Source organism: Aptenodytes patagonicus, chromosome 1 (assembly GCF_965638725.1).
Source record: "Aptenodytes patagonicus chromosome 1, bAptPat1.pri.cur, whole genome shotgun sequence".
Classification (NCBI taxonomy): Eukaryota; Metazoa; Chordata; class Aves; order Sphenisciformes; family Spheniscidae; genus Aptenodytes; species Aptenodytes patagonicus.
In genome coordinates, this window is record NC_134949.1 from 36,950,758 (window position 1) to 36,964,547 (window position 13,790).

Sequence of the window (13,790 nt, forward strand, 5' to 3'; positions counted from 1 at the left end):
CTAAATGCTAATGAAGAAGTGTCAGATGAAATAAGACAAAGTTAAAAACAGATACAAATAGTAACAATTGGACAGAGCATACAGTTGTGGAAATCACTGTCACAAGATGTGTAGATATCTAAATTTTATATGGGTTCAGTTAGATGAACTCATGCAAGAAAACTGTCACAGTTGACTGAACACAAAGATGCAACCTCTGATTCAGAAAGTCCCTAAATGCAGACTGCTGCAGGGGTATACCAGCAGGCAGGACCTCTGAAAGCCTGTCCTGTTCTCTGCTGTTCCACAGGTCTCCATCCACCACGGAAGCCCAGGCTGGATTGACCCAGTACAGCTGTTCTTACATTTTCAATACACAGCAAGACTCGTGGATGAATTTAAAATTACCAGCCAAATCCAGTAGTTCAGTAAAAGGCACAGAGAGTGGAACTGTGACAGTCAGACATGACATTGTATGTGTTTGAATTGTTTTAACTTAGCTTTTATTAACCAGTCTTACTAATTTGTTTATTGGTCTGACTTTCATCATTCTTCTGTTGAGCATAATGCTGTAATTAACAACAGTATCCTCCCACATCCCCTCCTCTTATAAGGAAGGAAAATGTTCATCCTATTTTACAGCTGAGGAGTCAAAGAACAGGGAAATTAGGCATTCCCCTTGACATGAATCAATTTACGGGAAGGATGCTGTACTGTGGAGCTCGCCTGATGATCCCCCTCATGTCCTGTTTTCCTACATTAAGGACTATACAATGAATTCATTGATTTGGGGGATTGAGCTTGATTCCTGAGTCCCAGTCAAGTGCTTTAGCCAAAGAATATCTTATGCTTTCAAGTCCAGAAGAGACTACTTCATCACAAAAATCAACTTACTGTCATTTCATTCAGCATTTCTTCCCCTCATCCTTATGACACTCTGCAGTTACCTCATGGTATAATTTTAGCTTATTTTGCCAAAGCAATGACCTTGTTGTATAAAATGTCTATCATCACACTTTTGACTGCTGTAAAGTAAATAACAACAACTTAAAAATCATAACAAGAACTTATTGCAATCTCTTGAACATTCACCAAGATGTGCTGTGGCAGATGATTACCTGGACTACAGAAATGGATTATTTCTCTTTCTGTCTCTCACACAGACTCAGACGCATTGTCTTAATGTAAGTTATATTTGGCCAAAGTGTGCTGACAGAAGTGTTAAGGAACTATAAATTACTAAAGATCAGTCAGAACTGTATTTGGAACATGATTATTATTCTATACAAGGAAGCTAAGTATAAGCTGACTACTGGGCATGAGAAATTGCACCTTTAAAAAAATGTAATTGTTCTTGTATCCCCTGCTCAGATGTCAACTCTACCAACAAGTCAGAAGTTCCTCCATGTGAGCCCCACACTCAGACAGAGAGAGGACGCAAATGAAGGATTTCATGGAATACAAGCAAAGTTAAACTCCAACCATAAAGTTCAGATTTGCAAATGAGTGGTACATCCATTCCGTAGAAAATATAGTCACAAATAAATAAAGCAATCCTGACATTTTCTCATACTATGCATGTTCCTTATTTGTTTGTATTTTCAGCATATGCTTTGAAATCATACCTTATCCATTGGGTTATAGTTATTTGCTTCACAGAGTCTAACTGTAGTATTTAGAAGATAATCATTTTAATGGACTCCTCCTACCAAATATTTTGAACAGCTTTTATTTCTGATAGCAAAGCTTTTCTAATAATTAGATCCTTAGACTTTTATGAGGCAGCAGATATTTTATGAGGCAGTTTTATACACCAGTTATATTAACGTTCCCAAAAATATTTCTAAACAAAATAAAGTCTATGGATGCTGCTGATCCCAAGTAAGTCAATGCAAAGCTTCAGAGTGATTTCTACAGGAACAACTTCAGAGCCCCCAGTGGGTTTGATCCAAAGTCATATTAAGTTAGTGGTAAGACTTATCTATCTTCTTTGTCTGGGATTTGTCCTCCATTCAGAGAGCAGTATGTTACATTGATCTGTTTAAAACCTGTTTCTCTTGATTGTCTTCATTCATTTTTAAGGTATTTATAGAAACATCATCATGAATTACTGTACACTTGCTAATAATGGGCCAACTGACTCAGAAGCTTGACATGTCTTTGACCTCCCAATCTTTTCCATGTCATGGGTTTGGTAGCTGTCATATGACTAATCAATGGATTACTGAACAGAAGTCTTGACATACAAGTCACTTTTTATTAGTATTTATTTTACAAAAGAGAGTGCTAGTGAATGCAAGATAACTGATAAAAGCATTAACCCGCATGTTTTCCAGAACTGCTTTATTCAAGATAAACAAACTGAGACACAAAAACTCAAGAATGTCTTTTCAAGAAAGAAAACTGAACAGGATGTTCTGACGCTATGTCTGATCTACACCCCAAAATATTAACTTATTTTTTCTCCCAGAACGCTCCCAGAGATACCCATGCCTACAACTTCTAAAACAAACTTTAAAAATGGATAAATAAAGACAGGTCTGACAGTACCAGGATCATCTTAGAAAAAGGAATGTGAGAAATTTCTGAAGTGCTGGTCCTAGGAAAGAGCCATGTTACCCAGGGCTTACCCTGTAGCACTGGGACTTTAACAGTAGGAACATTTTATATTAATTTTAATTTAATAGCTCATAATCACAACCCTATTCATATATGTCAATGCCTTTTTTTTTTACTATGAAAAAAATTAAAACTCCATTAAAAATTCCAAGCTTCCTAAGCCCATTGCCTCATCTATAGTGCAGATGACATTCATAGCCCTCAGGCTGCCATGGTTCAACTATAGATCCTGCTGTATAACAAATGGCAAAAATGATGGATGCAAAAAAGTATTATTTCAAAGATACCGAGATCCAAATGATTGTTTGGTATATTAGAAAACACTACAAAGTTTTTAAACACTTTAGTAGCTTTTATTCCATACTTCTGTAGCAATGAAGTGACAATTTTGTTATGTATAAGTAACTTCGAAGATATTTCAAAGCTGTATTTACTTGATACAGGAATATTTGGAGAGCATTAGAGAAACACCGTAACTTTAACTATATTTACTATAAAATAAGGTGCCTTTATATCAATTAAAATATAATATTGTAAAAAACAGAATAGTATGAGAACAGCCCTGTTAGCCCAAATCCAAGACTAAATAAATAATAAAACTATCCAGCTACAGAAACAGGGACTGCTCCTGTTCTGTTGTACCCTTAATATACCTGCAAAAGCAGCTAGACTACCCTACATACCCTGAAATTCAGTAGCTTCAAGTGAACTGGAAAACATGAGATCCCTTTGCTGAAGAATGCAGTTCCAACTCTACCGCACTGGAACAAGGGGGGATCCAGTTTGTCTGCTTTTGCCAGTCCCTAAGAGGTGACTTACTTCCTCACAAGGATTAAAAAGTATGATTTTAGAATAAAATGTGGTCTCACATATTAGAACTAATAGCTGAATATTGTCGAACAGTCTCGTATAACATATGCTGAAAGAGACGCTGTTTAAGAAGCCCACTATATGCAAACTATACCTTTCTACATGTCTGAATATATTTTAAATTAATCTCAACATTGAGTGAAACACAACAGACCCCTATCAGATCTACAAAGGTACCAATGACCACGCAAGAATTATTCTACATTCAGAGGATGGAAGAACGACCTCTTAGTGAGACAGAGAACTGTGGAAAAGTAAAACTCAGGCCACACTTGCTCCCTCAGCTTAAGGAGCCACCCCTCCCAAACTGGGATCTCCATAAAAAGGGGCAGCTGGACATTATCTACTACACTAACTCTTTTCCCCATTGGGAAACATCACCTTTATCAGAGCAAAACTGATTTCTCAGCACCACTGATGCTGTGTAAGCTGAAGAGGAATTTTATTTCAGTTATGCAGCTGCAAGCATGCCTCTTTTGTCATTATAATTCCCTACCTATTTTTTCCAATATTCAGAGTGGTGAGATTCAGCATATCAGAGCAAAGTCCCATCTCCTTAATTCAATGCTATAAACTGCAATATAGAAGAAGTTCTACCAAGACTAAACAGTAAAAAGTTGGACACGCTAAAGAAAATTTAACGGCCACAATCCTCTGCTCTTGCTTCAGCTGCCTCATTCACCTACGTAAGGAGCGACAATGGCCTGTACCGATACACCGCTACTGTCAGCAGGAGTCAAGCCTACATCTTCTGTCACTGGAAACACACCTTGCTGTCTGATGAACTGAAGCAGAGATTAAGTAGTTTAGCAAGTCAGCCAGTAGCGAGAAATATGACCTCAAAGAAGAGTTTATTTGAACAGGCCTTCAAATTGTCTGTTTAAGGAGACAAGTTTCAACTAGTTCTACAATGATTATCCTGTATATATCTATACAGCGATTTATTATAACTTTGAATGGATCATACTCTTTTAGTATCTAAACTTTTCATGTGGAAAAAAAACCCAAAAACTTTCTCACATAGCATTACCACAGTACTTGAGCTAAAAAGTTACCTTTTCTTAGATTACATTTGTAGAATAAAGGAAGAACGTTAAGAAATATTTTGTAATAAATAGAACAATGTCAGATATCTGGTATAAGATAAACTTTTTTTCCAGAATTTTCAAGAAGAGTAACAGATTTCAGCAACATAAATATTTTGAAATGTGATAAGTTTACTGAGGACTTGAGGATGTTACTTTCCAAGTTTATAATGTAAAGCAAAATAACTTTATAATGCAGAAATTCTTTCCATTTTTAATCCTGCCTTTCTAAACAGTTGTTAAAATGAAAAAAGACAGTTTTTTCAAGACCTTGGGACATGGAAACTTGTTTATTTCAACTCTGATGGTTTCAGGAATGCTGTTAAATTAGAAAACAATAAAACAAACGCATCAAAAGGCACTAACTTCCCAAAATAGGTAATGACCAAGGTGGATCTGAGGTCAGTAATTCATATTATAAATCTATGATAATAAATCTTGACATTCACCAAAACATGATGTCCTCAGCTCAATTCCCACAGCTCTTATATAGGCTGAGCTCCACATTAACTTGGCTGAAAAATAGGAGGTTTCCCTAGCAAAGAGATGACATCTTGCAAATATCATAATTAAACTCCAGGAAAAGCACACAGCACTCAACTAAATGTAAATGAACATGATCTCTACCCTAAAGAATTTACAGCCCAAAAACATAAATGCAGGCAAGCATCGAAGCACCAACCACCCAGTCAAAGGGCCCCCCAAGGAGCCTTTTTACTTTCTGCAGTAAGTTTTAAATAAATCTGATAAAAGAGAAGAAAATCCTCCTGTTGTGTTTGGAGGATTATCTGGTTTGAAGTAAGTTATTTTGCCTTCCTCACTGCAGCGGTTCAGGGTTTGTCTTTCTGCTGCCAGCTTCTCGCAGGACAAGCAGCAGCAGGGGCTGGCTCTGCCTCGCAGCCAGGCTCAGGTAACCCAGCCTCACACCCCCATGGTGCTCAGCAAGGGCACCTCATCCAGGATCCGAGCTCCCTGCAGCTCACGAGGTGCTTATATACATCTATGCAGATGAAAATGCCTATATATTCTGCTTTACTTATATTAGTTACCCCTGGAGAGAGAATACCTCCCATCTATCAGCCTAACCGAGACTCTTACAGTGCTTTACAAAATACAATGTGTTTATTTTAACAACACATTTCAACCTCTTAATTACAAGGCTGGAAACCAGGTTACAAAAGGGAAATATTCTAGAGTCCTTCTTGGCTACTTTAACATCACGTGTGGAAAATCCTTTCACTTGTCTCAGAGATTAAAGATGATGGAGGAATCTGTACAGCAACACCTCATCTTCTGAGTGCGGCTCTGAGCCTGTGCCCTTTCTCCCTCCCAAAGACATACCCAGCTCCTACACTTCACTTCCTTCTCCATTTCAGTGCAAATAACGTATTTCTCTTCAACAGGCAACAGACTTGATAAATGGCCACCATTTTCTATTGGTTCCTCACCTCACGCTACCTGGGGCAGGTGAAAAAGAGGCTAGATAAAAGTTACTCAGCATAAACCAGGTCTCAGCTCCCAAGTTTTGGAGTCTGTCTGCCTGTATATTCTCTTTGTTCAAGAATATGGGATAATATGTTTCAAATAGCAAGAGAATACAGTGGAAGATGCTTTCTTTAGGTACAGTAGATTGAAGGGAAATGCTATACAGCTAAATTGTCAGAATTCTGTTTGATCCAGTGGATCCACTGGAGTGGATTTTCTGAGCTTTTCCAAAGTCTGTGTGTCGCTGTAGACCTTTATTTTTTTAAGTGACCAAAAACAGGTATGCAAGAATCTGTTTGAATGGAAAGCTTTCATGTAGTCATTATAATATAAAGCATAAGCTGCTTTTCCTTTGAAACTGACCTTTTAAAATGACTTTTTAGAGGTTCAGGCTTCCTCTTAGAGGGAAAAAGACTTCACTAACATAAGGTTGCTAATTAGACAGTGCTGACTGGCATACATAAACAGGTTAGCACTATTACCCATGTTGCTAAAACCTCTCTGATTATTCCGCTTAGGACAGCTAAAAAACCCACAAGATCTTCTCATCTATGTAACAGTGAAAAACAGATTTGCTGAGAAGAATAAAAAGAATGAGAATTATTTCTCCTTTTTCTGTCAAAACTTAAAATAGCTGGAGAAAAACTGTAAAAATAACACTTTTTATGACTTCTATGAAATTTGAGTATTCAAAACTATCATCGAATCTGGACAGTCATTTGGAGAATTTCAATACCTATGATTAATTAGCTTTCAGGAAGACTCATCCAAGCCCATAATTATACGCTCATAAATTAAAAACAGGAATAGGAAAACCTGCAATTCAGATGTTCAAGTAAATACAAAGCATTTCCACATTGATTGAAAAACAACACAAATTCAGCTTAGAGAATATCAATAGATAATTTACTCTCTTGATGATGTACAAATCTTAATAGACTTCATCAGCACAGCTCAGTAAATTGGATGATCTACAGAAAAGATCAGAACAGCAAAATGATTACTCACATGATAGGTTCATGCTACGCTCTAAGATCGCCCAAACACATGTAATAATTAATATGAAATTTTTCTACTTAACAAATCATGATTTAAAAAAAAAAATTAATAATCATTGTAATACATTCAAATAATCTCATTTTGAAGAGAATCCTCATGGCAGCATAATATGTCCGTTGCAATTTCCTAACATCGTGGGCTGAAAGTCCCTAAAAGAGTGAATTACAGTAATCAGCCCTTGAGATGACAAAAGCATTAATCAGCATCTCTGTATCTTCACTGCTGATCAAGGTCTCAGCTTGGCAATGTTACAGAGACTGTAGAAAGGAGCCTTTGTAACAGATGCAAATACTTACCAAATGGTAAATCTAAGAGCAATATGACACGTTGTGACCAGATGTATCAAATGATGCTAAAAGCATTACAGAAGGTAATAGCAAAAGGGAGAGACTAGAAAATAAAGAATTATTTTAAATATTCTGCAATGTAAGTCATGCTCTGTGAAGCATACCATTAGGGCTGGTATTTTTCCAAATAGATTAAACTCCAATAAATGAGAACATAATTAAGAATAAATGGAATAACTTCTAAATGACTTAGACACTTGGTCACCAAAAATGGATTATTGTTGTTGGTACACTTCTCAGTTCTTCTAATTAAAGTCAACCATTTGAAACACTTTCTTCCTATTAATCTGACATATTTGATGAAGGAACTATAAAATTTAACACCCTCTAATGAAACTATTTCCACCTTGTACTTCTTCTCACTAAATGGTGACATACTGTTCCCCAAGCAAAACAAACAGCCCCACGGATTTCTCAGAGGCTGAAGCTATGAGCAGTGTTTGACAACTGAAAATACAGATAAACCGCTAGCTGCCTTTCAGTGACTTCACTGGGAGTGGAGATTACCTTCGCTGAAGACGTTAAGAACATTGCATATTTTCTAGGAGAGGGTCCTTCCTGATCAAAATCAGCAATACTTATGAAAATGTAGCCTGACCATTAGTCACTATTAATCACCATAAATAATTCAGGATATAAAATTCATAATTGGAATGAAAGTTGCAAGACAGGAGCAGGGCTTCCATAAAGACCGCATTCATACTCCTATCAGAGATGTGATCTGGGAAGTGTCTATAGCAAGTCTAATACACAGTAATGGGAGAAAACTTGCCAAAGCAAAAGAGCCATAACCATTTTTATCCAAAAACTGCAGTTTGAGTGGGAAAAGACTCATATTGCCTCATAGTTGGAGGTATCAGCAAGAAGTGGATGGGTTCAGAGGCTTCTGCAGCCTGAGAAAATACAAATGTATTCCCATCTTTCAGGGACAAGGCTCTTGCCCTCAGCGTACGGATTTTTTGTGGAATTGGAGGGAATTATGCAAAGGACATACTCCATCCCTTTTGCTCCAGCTGTATAGTAAGGAGTGTAAGACTGACGTGGATTGGAAAGAGCAGAGAGGAAGAAGAGAGTGAACAAGCAAGCATAATTCCTTGCCTGAGCAATTAAGACATTTACTTGGATTAGATGTGGATTTCTCTTCCATGAATGCTCATGTATGTGGAAATAAATGGCTACCAGCTGAAAGTCAGATGCAGCATTAGAGAAAGAGCCTGGAACCCAGGATCAACCCAAACAGACAGTTCCTGCAGTGTTAACGCACCTGCAAATCTCACCGACTCTTGCCTCTTCTCTTTCCAACCCCTGGATTTTGCATTCTCAGCTATGCAGCTACACTGCTTCAAGAAGAGAGAAGGTGCATGGTACATGCAGACTGTGACCTGGAGGTTATGGGTAGTCTCTTGGGAAGATGGAGATGTGACTTTGAACCTCCTCAGCCTGAGGAGAACACTGATGTGAAATAAGGTCTCCCACTCTTAGGCAAGTGTCTTAACAACAAAAGGTGACATAAAATGGCACCAACAACATGTCTGACTGTGTTTTAAAATAAGCAACTGATATAATTTTTAGTCCTGGAAAGGATGAAAAAGGTGCTTAGGTCCAGGTAAGGATTGTGTGTATCTCTACCTCCATTTCAGAGGACACAGGCTGGAAGGGACCTCAGGAAGTCTCTAGTTCAGCCTCTTGCACAAAGCAGGGTCAGGCCTGAAGTCACACCACATTGGCCAAGGCTTTATTCAGTCAGGTCTTGAAGACCTCCAAGGATAGAGACTGCACAGACTCTCCAGGCAAGCTGCTCCACTGCCTGACTGTTCTCACAGGAACAGTCTTTCCTCACACCCAGTCTGAACACCTCGTGTTGCAACTTATGTTAATTATTTCATGGCCTCCCACCATGCACCACTGTGAAATGCCTGAGTCTGTCTTCTGGTTAACATCCCCCTAGGTTTGGGGGGGGACTGCTGTGAGGACCCCTTAAAACCATCTCTTCTCCAGACTGAACATACTCAGCTCCCCCATCTTCTCACAAGACAAATGCTCCAGCCCTTGACCAGTTTCATGGACCTCCACTGAACTCACTCCAGTTTATCCGTGTCTTCTTGCACTGGGTGGCCCAAAACTGGATGCAGTCTAAGAAGTGCTGAATAGAGGCAGATAATCTCTTCCTTTAATCTGCTGGCTGTGCCCCTGCTTATACAGCCCGGGAGGCTCCTGGCTGTCCCTGCTGCCAGGAGCAGCACATGGCTGGTCCATGCTCAGCTGCCCACCAGGGCCCCAGGTTGTATTGGGTTGTGTGACCTGTCATGAAGATAGGAAACCAGGAGTATTTCTCTCTCATGTTGATAGATACAACAGTGGCACCTAGGGCCCTCTTTCCTGCAAAAGCATTGACAACGTGGCTAATGGGTTAGTTGTAGAATCATGCTTTAAGAGGGAAAGACAGGGAAAATCCCAGGTCCTTCCTAAAAATCTGGGACAAAACATTAACCTAAAGAATTTTTTAATGTACTAGGCAACATGGTATCTTTGGGGACCATAAAATCACTGAGGTGTGTGATTTATCCACCTGAAATGGACAATGGTAAGGCCCTTCTGAATTTGGTATTAACTGTCTTTTTGTTTAAAGCTTCTGTGCACTGCCTCATACACCTTAGGTCAGACTTTTAAAGACACCAAAATAATTCTTTATGGACACTTTTAATATAGCATCAACTGAGATGACAGTAAAAACGTACCACATAACGATGCACTACTGGGAAATCCCACAAACAGCTCTAGATAAAATCCTCTGTTAAAATTTATTAACTACCCAAGCCTCTGCTTTTCCTACTGTAAATTATGCACTAATTAATGTTTGCTTCCTACTACGGAGTGGCATTAATATGACAAGAAACAAGATCATGAACACTATAAAAAACACACACAAAACACCTGATTAGCCCCCGTTACTGAAAAAGGAACCCAACATATAATTAATTAGTTTTACCAATTTTAGCTATTCCTAGATCTTATAAGAGGCCTTACATCAGTATAACTCCTATTCTTAAACCAGAATATATCATCTGAGGTCCTGAACAAACCCTTGCCTTATATTTTTAATCATCACAGCTGTCATTTCTAAATCCAGTACAGGAAGAAGTTGCCACTTCACTACAACATGATCTCATTTGCTGTGCCGTCAACATGGGAACTTTCTTTTGCTGACTTGACAAACAGAAATAAATCCTAGATTTTGAAAACATATTTATGATCTATTAATTTTTACTAAAAGAACAGAATTTAACAAAGAGGCCTGCATCTGGCCATAGAACTGCCTATTTTAATTTTAAATATTTTCCCCAGTGCACACTTTACAAGAAATCTTCCTCGATGTATTTAAACTTTCAGAACCTTAATGAACAAAATAGGACAGACTTCCTTTAATATACTATTCTGTTTCCATGCAAAAGAAAAATTGGATACTAAACCAAGTATTGTTAAATGACATGCAGTAGATGGAATTATATGTATGCAGTAGTGTCCCAGCTCATCGGGCAAAGAAATAGTGTTAGATGGGACTCTCTCCATCAAAATATTCTTCTAGATCATTGTCTGAAAATAAACTTCTACAAGCAGAATTTAGGGCATATAGCTTCACAAATTTCAGGAAAAAATGCAAACAAGTAATAAACTAAAGTGCTGACATTACCAACAAGTTTTTCTCATTTCATTAACAAGGATCTAGACTTGGAACAACAGTATAAAAGAACTGCTATTAGTAATTTCTCAAATGAAATTGTGCTGCTAGGTAATTCTGACAGCTTTCAACCAGAGATAGCTCACACTAATGAAGATGGATACTATATTAGCAGAGAGATGGTGGGAAGTTAAAACACCGCACATCAAGGGAGCTGAGTCCTACCCTTGTGTGACTTTGGACTCATTCTGAGGGACAGCTTTTTTTTTTTTTTTTTCTCCTGAAGCATTGGAGTTTACCCCCAGGTAAAAGCAAGACAGAGAGGATCCAGGAGCATGGATGCTACTGCCTCACTGCAAGTTCAAATGACTCTCAAGTTTCACATCAGAAGGAATTTGAACTTTTCCTCCAGAAGAATCAGCTGGGGTCACTGGACTTCGGACAATCTGATTGCCTCCTGGGATCATCCAGGAGTTGTAGCTGGCTAAATCCCTGTCATCCCAGAGACATAGGACATGGGCGAGTCCCTCCATCTCTCTTATTTTCTTTACTGTGACATTGTAGTTGTCTCTTTTTGGCCTTTCACTACTTTGGTCTTGACTCAGCATTTGTCACAGAGCAGTAGGAATCACTTTGTGGTTGATGATATGTGAGTATCTGTGTGGCAGATGTTCTGCAAATATCAGATCCTGTGAGGCAGCTGTTCTGTGAACCTCTGAACAAGACATCTGTTGTAATAATAGTAATAATCCTCAGTAATTGCAGGGGATTAGACTCAATGACAGAGTTGGTCTATACCTGTCCTATCTCACCTCTGTATAACAAATTCCTTCTTTGCAATAGATAAATATTTTTTCCCGCTCTTAAGAATGATTTCTAGCCAATCCGTTAGCTGGAAATTACTCTGAAGTCCTCAGGTCCCAGAAGGCAACAATCAGAGCAGTAAGTTATTCTAAACTCTAGAAAGGGCATACAAAGCCTTTGAAAAAGAAGTCATCGCACTACAAGCTTCCCCTTGCTCCCCCATATGCAGAACACAGCCCTCATCAGCTGGTGATGGGGGATCAGATGACTTCTTTAAAGCAAAGAGCAACATCCAGAGGTTTAAGTCTCCTCCCATTTCCCTCAAGTCCCAGCACATCTGTTTGGGACAGTGGATCTGCAGCTTCCCCTACCACACAGCAACAGCAGATACCAGAAAGACCTTAGAAGAGGCAAACATAGGAATTTCGAAGCCTCAGAATTGCTTCCCCCAAGCAGCCAGCACTAGCTATAGCTAAGTACATAGGAAGTACATTAGTGTTTTCTGTCTGGAGGTAGTTTTGCTGAGTTGGCCATCTGACATTCTTCTGGTGTTTGGGTTTTTTTTTCCTTTACAAGACTTTGTTGACTGTTACAGAGGAGCTGGATGAGCAACACTTTGGAAACAACCATCCCACAATGCTAATCCTAATCTCTTTGCCATAATATTTTGTTCAAACTTCTTTCCCAGGGGTTCAGTACCAGGAAATGGATCTCAAACAGACTAGGACTCTCTTTCCTAGGTTTTGAGAGGAAGGATGAAGAAGCTAAATCACCTTTACCAATACGATGGGGAAAAAAGAAACAATGTTACTTAATTGTCAGAAAAATAACAGTATCTACAAATTCTACAGTGACCTAATTCTAGCTGTTACTACAGAATGACTTCAACTCAGAGGACTCAGCTAGTGTTACCAATCAAAAAAGAAGAGACATCGAAGAGCTGAAATCTCAGAATACTGATGCTGACGTTTTAGTACTTAAAAGGCAAAGTGATTGATGTATGGCTCAGGACTGTCAAAATCTAAATTCTGCAAAGACAAGAAGACAAAGGGGGGATTAGTTTTGTTAAAAAATGGATTAGCTTGGGAGCACCAGCCATGGTAAGAAACAAATGAGAATGCACTCTTGCCCTGCCCACTACTAAGTTAGCTATCTTCACCTGTTTGTTGTCAAAACTATTTTTAGACTGGACTGCCAGAGTACTTTCTTCTCTACTATCAATGTGTGGCCAGGACAGGAACAGGACGCCTCATGATGATGGAATGGCTGCATGCAGTGGGACTCCAGTCACCAGCAATACCTCAGAAAGAAAAAAAATTCTATAGGGGGATAGTTGCTCTCATCATTGCACGAGAAACTTTTCTTAAAGAATTACTTTGCTGTATTCTGAACTCTGAAAAATATAAGCTGATTTCAGATAACCCTTCAATTCTCTGGGACTGATCCTGTCAAAACCTTTTGAAACTGATCAGTTCTCTAAAAAGAACATAACCTCACTGGACTACTATACTATTATTTGACCACAAGCCAATGCCATTACTTCTGCTTAGACGTTTACAGGCAACATATTCTCTTCCTCTGCTCTTAGTGCTTTTATTTAAAATTACTCCTGAAGAAGCATACTGACACTTTAAGTCTCACATATTCATCATTTGATTGACAATGTGGTATTCCACTTCCACCATGAAAGAAACTCACACATTTACGCAGTGCAGTATGATGATCTCCCCTTCAGCAGTCTGCAGATGCTTCTTGGCAGATACTACTGTTCTGTTATGTTTTACAAGTCATATCAAAAAGCCAGAGGTCATGATACTGAGCTGCTATTCCCAATAGTTCTGTTTCTTAGTAGAACATCTTGCT

At 38.6% G+C, this 13,790-nt stretch overlaps 1 protein-coding gene across 2 annotated transcripts in view; it reads right to left on the bottom strand.

The window, feature by feature from the left end:
• TAFA2 (TAFA chemokine like family member 2) overlaps positions 1-13,790 on the bottom strand; it is a 195,937-nt gene that overhangs the window by 131,253 nt on the left and 50,894 nt on the right. The window lies entirely within an intron of this gene.